Source organism: Epinephelus fuscoguttatus, linkage group LG15 (assembly GCF_011397635.1).
Source record: "Epinephelus fuscoguttatus linkage group LG15, E.fuscoguttatus.final_Chr_v1".
Taxonomy (NCBI): domain Eukaryota; kingdom Metazoa; phylum Chordata; class Actinopteri; order Perciformes; family Serranidae; genus Epinephelus; species Epinephelus fuscoguttatus.
In genome coordinates, this window is record NC_064766.1 from 9416170 (window position 1) to 9423793 (window position 7624).

The following is a 7624-nucleotide window of genomic DNA, read 5'->3' on the forward strand; positions in this document are numbered from 1 at the left end:
CTATAAAGACAACATAATCCAAGAACAGAACCAGACCTGACCTATTAACCTGTGAAAATCGAGATATATTGAATATATCTTGTAGATGCATTTACTGTCGGTGGTTAAGTATAACTGAAAGTGTTAAATCTCATCTAGATTTTATGCTGGCACGACACACTTGAAATAACAAGTGTAAATAGGACCTATGATTTGATGAAGACTTGACTGATTAAGATCTGACTTAAGACTAACTGCATCATGTAATATAAAACACTACAGAAGACTCAGGGTTTGACATTGAACATGGTCTGATGGCCGATGGCCATAAAAAGTTACTCTGTAGCTACTAAATATCACCTGTGTGTAGCCAACTGCAGCTACTACGTTTTCTCAGGTCTCTTCTATGAATGAGTCTGCATGTCTCAATGAGATTACCTGCCTAAGTAAAGATTAATTCAAGTTAAATAAAGGCATACTGCAAGCCTTCACAATGGACTGTTACAGTTCCTGAAACATCCAGAGTCATTTGTTCCTTTAATTTCAACATTCCACGAAAACAGCAAATGGTACTTGTCGCTGGCTAGCTGCCCCTTTAAGTTTGGGCCCCTGGCAGTAACAGCCGTATATATAGACAGTAGCTCCTCCCCCACATGGGAAATACAATTAATAAATCAATCAACAATCAGCAGTGATTAATTCATACTCTTCAGACTACTTTTATAAGCCAACAGTGAAAAACATTGCTACACACTCCAAAAGAGTAAAAATGTTCTTAAACTGCTCAAAATCAACACTTGCACAAATATCTCCTCAAAACTCCCCCTCATCCATACTACACTTGGCACATTCCCCCCAGGAACTTGACTATAAAAGGAATCCAAATGGGCAGGGTCTGGTTTGGCAGTTCCTGAGTCCAAACCAGAGGTTGGCCAAGTGCAGTCTAGAGGAGAGGTGAGACACACAAAAGAATCAGTCAAATAAAGAGATTTAAAACCACAATATTGTCAGACTTTTCTTCCTGACTTTGTGTAAATGTGCCTGTGACACTGAAGCACCAAAACAACTACACACCTACAACTACCAGGTTTCAACCTTGTTGTGCTAATTACCAACCGCAGACACCTGCCAGCTAGATGATGTGTGTGAAAGTGCCTGGAGGTGGACAAGCATTGTGTGTGTTTGTCTTTTACCATTAGAGGTCACGGGGTATCCCCGTGACAGGCCTGTCTGCGACATGCTGAGCAGTACTCCGATTTGTAAGTGAAACTGCTTTTTTTCAGTGTTTTTACTGGTTTTAATCACCTGGTCCATTTGTTTTGGAGAGGAAGAGACCTCTGTAGATAATTTAGCTCCCACCAAAAACAGCAATCCTCACTTCTAGATGACACTAAATCCCCCTAAATCTCACAGACTGTTCCTTTAAAATTTACCTCTACTGTTGATTTTCCACATCTGGAATACCTCATCTTTGACAGATGAGATGAGATAGGAGAGATCAAATGCTAGAAATTGCAGTTTTTGTGTATGTTATTAAGGCGTTTTAATTAATTCTTAGTAAGAGGAGAGTATTTCAGCAATGCATGTGAGGGAAGGACAGAAGGATAGGCATATCCAAAATATAACAACATGACTCACTTTTAATGGCAGAGCTTTTTTCTCTTGTCTATTGTCCTTCTCTCTCTAACACTTGGCTTGGCACCAACCAGGAGTTATGTACAGAAAAGTGTGTGTGGTGGTACTGTACGTTCTGCACTGTGTGGCCATAATTGAGAGCAAATTGTTTTAATTGATTTATCAGTTGCAGCTTATTTGCATAGCTTAGTACTGTCATCCATCCTATATGTATTTGTCTTTGATGGCACCCATGCCACTACCAGGTGTGGGTGTGAGCTTGTGTGCGTGGATGCGTGAGTATGTGAGTGAGTATGTGAGTATGTGTGTGTGCCAATGGTGTAATTGACTGTTGGTTTTTCTCTTCATGTGGCTGCAGCCAGTGATGCTATCAACAAACCACAGGCGCCATTTCTGGATCCAACCAATGGAATGAAAGAAAACAAACAGAAAATAAGACCAACAACAACTGCCAAGCTGCTCTCTGGCAAAATGTGTGGTCTGTTAATGAAGGATTAGTGACGCTGTGTACAGGACTCGGGATTGGTGGCTGTTGTGGTTAGTGTGTGGGTGTGTCAGAGATACAGCACATTACTTACTTTGGACTGACAGTATTTCCAGTCCCAGTGGTATATTATTTTAATATATGTCATTGATATAGTTACGTTATAACCATGAGTCACTTTACATGAAAAACTACAAACACTGTTTAGCGCCAGCTGTTTTAGTTCCTAGATATGCAAATGTTTGGTTTTGGGATGTTGGTTGAACAAATGAAAAACATTTAAAGATGTTATCTTGTTCTACTGGAAACTGTGATGGGTATATTTAATTATTTTCTGATATTTTATCCTTTAAAAATTGATTGGATGAATGCATGATAAAAATACTCTTTACATCCAAGCTTATTGGATACATAGAAAAAGTAATGTTTGTTTGCTCCTCAAGCGTTTTCATCACAACCTAGAACTTCAGTTGCTTTTAGCATTGTAGTCATATGATCATGATTATAATTATGATTTTTTTCCAATTCCAATTAAAAAAAAAAAAAAAAAAAAAATCTTACAGAATTTATATAGTAATAATAGAATCAGGTTCAGTCTGTTCATTAAAGCTTTTACATTTGCTTTACATTTGTCCTAAATAACTTACAAAGCACTTCATATAATTTTGTTTTAATAGAAGTATGACAAAATGAACATAATTTGCTTTACAAACAATTTTCAGAGGCGCTCTGGAAGCAGAAACGCTCATTGGTTATTCCAAACCTCAGTGGGTGGAGCCTAATGATAACCTGCCTTGTCCAAAATAACTCTCTAATACTGTGCTTTACTAACTAGTAGAGAAGTAGTAGAAAACGGTCGCACAACAATAGAAACTGGGGGGACACCAAAAAGTGATGCACATGGCTGAAATTAACCCTGTGTTAACCTTTTGCCTAATATTGGTCTGCCAATTTAAATAACCGAATGAATTACTCACAGTTAATGTTGAAACAGGCTAACATTATGTTACATCACTGTAATAGTTACTCTCAGAACCCGTAGTAGGGAAGTCAACAACAAACGCATGTGGTTACGTTTAGCCTACACATGCATGTGGTTAAGGCAACAAAAGCATGTGCTTAGGTTTCGCTTTACATTCATACGAGAAGCAAACACTGGTCTCCTGGGTGAAAGTCAGTGACTGTTGGAGCCATCCACCACCCTTGCTTGCCCTATGTGGACTTTTCACCCCCTTAAATTGCGTTGCTGTCCGGCTATGTGTCCCCCTGACACTAACGGGTTCCAACTGGTTGCCTATCATGCCGGCATGAAAGGGCGTTTTATTTGCGTTGATGTCTGACACCGGAAGTCACTGCCTAAGGGTTGGTATTTGATGACTTCGAAAGGAGAACAGGTTGTTAATACAGAATAGTGGTATAATATTACAATCAACATTTTACATTATTCCACAATAGATACACTTTTGTCCTCTGTATCCTCAAGTTTTCCAAAACACAGTGCATCAAAGCCTTTAATTTCAACATTTACGGGATGGATTGGCACAAAAAGTAAGTACTGACATTCATGCCTCGCTCAGGATGAACTGTAATAACCTTGGTGTTTCATTAATTTTTCACTATACTAATGACATTCCCATCAGCATCAGTTGTACTTCAATTAGGTGCTAATAAGCTAATGTTAGCATGCTAGCACACAACTAAGCTTGTGAACATGATAATCATTACCTGTTAAACATCAATATGTCAGCATTGTGAGCATGTTAGCATGTTGACACTAGCATTTGCCTCACAGTAAACAAAGTAAGCCCAAGCACAGAGTGCTACAAAGCTTGGCATATTCCCTACTTAACTATAGAGTGTAAATATCATGTAAACTGTATCAGAAGAAGAACAAGATGGTGTAATGTAGCTGCTGTATTATTGATTATTTCTAGTCACAAGAGCATCATTTGCAACATTATACTCAGTTTTGAGGAGAGGAATTAATTGAAATGAAACATGCTTCTCTGTGAAAAGTCTGACTCTGGTGGGACTTGAACCCACAACCTTTGAATCACTTCTCAAGTGCTTGACTAGAAGTCCAATGCGCTATCCATTGCGCCACAGAGCCTGTTGTGAAATAATACTGTGCATGAGTTAGAACTTTTTATCAGTCTGACTCCATAACTCTGGTGAGTTTTGCCAACAACAATTTGAATTTAACACCAAACTACTGTATAACTCCACTGCGTTCTCTGAAATTGCAACCTACAGTCATAGCACAAATAAACACAAGTTGACTCAGGTTGAGGAGTGCTGACATACATGCCAGCACCCTCTCAATCAGAAGAAGGTGAACCTAGCCACACACCTTATAAAACATTGTGAACATTGTTTCCTCAAGGACATCATTTGCAAGTACAACTATGAACACACAGCAACGCAGCATCTATAACCACAAACCCAACTGTTGATCAAGTTCAAGTGCAACCAAAACAATTAGGTTTGTCAACGCAGATACTGTGTGATATGATCACTCTCTATTTCCATCAAAGTGACAGGTACAATCTCACGTCAACTCAAGTATAAAAAGAGATCTAATGGGGCTTAATGTCTTGGCATCACCAAGCTTTTGGAAAAGCTTTGTTCAAACAAAACACCTCACATTCTAACCTGACTGTGAGAATCAGGTGGAGAGTGGAGATGTGCACTGGTAATTTTAGACGTAACACCTTTAATTTTACCAACTATCAAAACACATACTATCTGTAAAGAAGAAGAAAAAAAGAGTTATCTCCCAACCACTGTCACACATTCAACAATGACACTACTGATGGTATTTATCAAGCCAACTAGGTACAAATTAGTGAATATTTTCTGGATACAGTACTTACTGCTCTGTAACAATGCTGCTTTTTAAAACCTTTATTCAAAAGTGAACAAGTTCAGGTTTGATGATGCATGCATCTATTTAGTTTTTTTACGATTAGTTTTTTCCCTTAGATATTCAATTTGGGGCAGTGGTAGCCTAAAGATAAGATGCGTTGGCTTGTGTCCAGAAGGTATGTACATTTTCCTTATCTTGCCAAGACAAACAAACAAACAAACAAAAAAACAGCGACATAACCACCTGCCAAATGGCCAAAGCTGGCAGTGAGTGCTACTATAGGCATCAAACTCCAAACTCTTCTCTGCTTATTTTGAAAAGAAGTATAAAAAGAGGAGAAATATGAACTTAACAACATGAAAATAGGAGGGAAAGAGAAAAAAGAAAGTGTGACAATAAATAAAACCATAACGATTGTAACCAAATAGCCAAGTAGTTAGTAGAGTCCTCGACTAATCTGTGGTGGACATTCTGGACAGAATGAGAGGGCTAGGTGAGATAACGCCTTCTCTCTAACGGAAATGAGAGCGGCCAGAGTCTGATAAGAGCTGTGAAGAACTGTCCAGCCCTCTGCCTGCACTACATGGATGAGGTGATAACATGGATCAACATGCAGGATTCTTAGAAAACATGACAGAGCAGTGTGTGCTAAGGAGCAGAAAACTTCTCAGCTATAGGAGGTATTATGTGGATAAATGTTTGCTGTATTTTTCTATTGAATGTGATATTGTGCTGATCAGATATCAGATAGAGGAGAAAGGAATATCTGCACCTTTTCTGACTCAAGAGCTGTAATCAGTGAAACATAAAAAACAGGATGTGGGTATAAGAAGGGTAACCTCATAAAATAACCATACAACTACATAAAAAATGGATATATGGATGCATATGGGCTAATGGCCTATGTATGTCAGCCATCCCTTTCAGAAACAGAGACTTTAGACCTCCATCCATAGATATGAATGGAAAGGAATGGAAGCAGGAAAGGAAACCCTGTCTCCTTAAAGTTATGTCTATATACTGGAGCGTTAATTTACAGCAGCAAATATGTTTTAAAGGGTGTGTAATGCTGACCAGACTTTTTTGCCATTTGCCAGTAAAGTGTTCACTGATGTTTTATATTTGTTTTTGTTTCCTCAAATTATCTGAGTCCTTCTTGTGATTGCATGCCTGTGCTGACGTCGACCCCAGCAGGACTCAAACCCTAGACCTTCCACATGGAAGACAAGTGCTATACCTATCCAGTACACTAGTACTAATACTACGACATATACGTATTCAGGGTTGCTAGCATAATAAAGAAAAAAAAGATTAGTTTGATTCCCTCTTTGGAATATTAGTGTGATTTATTTAATCAGTCATTTAATAAAGCAAACGGAACTTTTTCAAAATGCATCCATGACTATAGGCGATTATGATGTACTAATATAAGGTGTTTGGTTGTGCAGCCCATGGGCAACATACAGATATTTCTTTTTTGTTTGTTTGTTTGTATGTTGGTTGAACAAATGTTGGCATTGTATGTTTCTGCAAACCACGGATACAATGTATTTGTACATTTTTATGTAGGAGTTACACTGACACATTTCAACAATGTTGTGGTTAATGTTTGGGTAGGTTTAGGCAAAAAACAAGTGGTTATGGTGAGGAAAAGATTATGTTTTAGCTTCAAATGCCAGGTTTTGGTGGCTAAAAACAGCTGGAAATGCAGCATTGCTTTTCATGGCACCATCCTCAGGGGAAAATCCAGTAACAGGTCCCTAAAAAAGAACCATGTTTGGTGGCACAAAAGCCGCTGGGATGCAGCAATGACTCACTAAAACAAACAGTTTTGTTGTGTCTTGGCCTCGATCTGTGGACTGCAGTGGTGTACATCTTGCTGGGCATCTTGTCCACAACATCCACCATCCCACCGTCCTCCTCATGACAAAGTCAGCTCAAAATCTATTTCACTTTAGAGAAGTTGACATGCTGCATACAAACTCTGTTTTCAGAAATTTACAATGTTCATGATGTGTACATTACATTTTCTTTTGGTGTATGTGGCATGTTTCTCATATTGGGAGTACCTCAAATAATCTCTCAGGTTAACAGTTTGCTCGTCACCAAAGTAAGGGATGGCATTTTGGGGAAAGGGGTCGTGGGGCTGAAACCACTGAGTAACCCTGAAACTGAAAACTATTAATAAATCACTCCTTTGACATGTTCAAATCTCTATGTGAAAAATGTGCCGTGGTAGCACAGGAAAGAGCTATAAGTGTGTGTTGTGTGTGTGTGTGTGTGTGTGTGTGTGTGTGTGTGTGTGTGTGTCTCTGAGTGTGTGCAGCCATGTGATAGCGCCGTGCATATTACCTCTTTGGTAAAGTTTGCTTTTGGTGCTCTGCTTGTTGAAACAGACTATTAAAGCCTGGAGACAGACTTGGTCAAACAACTGTTATCTGAAGTGGACCCCATTAGCCCTCTAAATGTGACAGGAGAGCAGGGAGAGTATTTAGCAAAGTCAGTGTGTGCACATATGATGACAAATTAGGGGTGAGAAAAGCGATTTGAAAAGCCAAAAGATGAATGTGTGTCAGCTAAGACCCGTGCAAAACATACAAAGACCACCTCAGGGAGGTTTAAAAAGCAGAGAGGAATTAGCCTGTCACTGTGTGGGAAAT

At 38.9% G+C, this 7624-nt stretch overlaps 1 non-coding gene across 1 annotated transcript; it reads right to left on the reverse strand.

Moving 5' to 3' along the window:
- Positions 1–4116: 4116 nt before the first annotated feature.
- Positions 4117–4208, reverse strand: trnar-ucu (transfer RNA arginine (anticodon UCU)). The gene is given in 2 exon segments: positions 4117–4152; positions 4172–4208. It is a non-coding gene; the product is annotated as a tRNA-Arg (tRNA).
- Between the last annotated feature and the right edge of the window lie 3416 nt (positions 4209–7624).